The sequence below is a fragment of the Elephantulus edwardii genome, unplaced genomic scaffold (genome assembly GCF_000299155.1).
Source record: "Elephantulus edwardii isolate Elephantulus edwardi_28Jun2011 unplaced genomic scaffold, EleEdw1.0 scaffold00127, whole genome shotgun sequence".
Taxonomy (NCBI): Eukaryota; Metazoa; Chordata; class Mammalia; order Macroscelidea; family Macroscelididae; genus Elephantulus; species Elephantulus edwardii.
Genome location: NW_006399877.1, coordinates 8,376,910 through 8,377,188, shown reverse-complemented (window position 1 = coordinate 8,377,188; position 279 = coordinate 8,376,910). Strand labels below are relative to the sequence as shown.

The following is a 279-nucleotide window of genomic DNA, read 5'->3' as shown; positions in this document are numbered from 1 at the left end:
CGGCGGAGGCAGAAAAGCGCCGGACGCCGGGACGACCATGGACGCTTGACAACCTGCGGGCAGACGCCGGGAGGCCGAGCCAGCGACTCTGAGGACGGAGCGGCGGCGCGGACAGGTGGGCGCGGGCGGGAGGTATTTCTCGGGAAAAGACATTATTCTAGAAAAGGTGAAGAATCAGGAAAAGGATCCTCAATCAAATAGACTGACATAGTGACTGGGCAAAGGGCTCCAATATGCGAGAGATGAGAATATTCAGGTTAGGACAGGGTTCAGGTCTGT

General features: G+C 57.3%; 1 protein-coding gene across 1 annotated transcript in view; it reads left to right on the top strand.

Annotated features, from left to right (window-relative positions):
- The window catches only part of COPS7B (COP9 signalosome subunit 7B), an 18,071-nt gene continuing 17,792 nt past the window's right edge, over positions 1–279 (top strand). The window contains exon 1 of the mRNA XM_006893478.1: positions 1–121. The gene's annotated coding sequence lies outside the window, so the exon portion shown is untranslated. The remainder of the gene's footprint in view (positions 122–279) is intronic.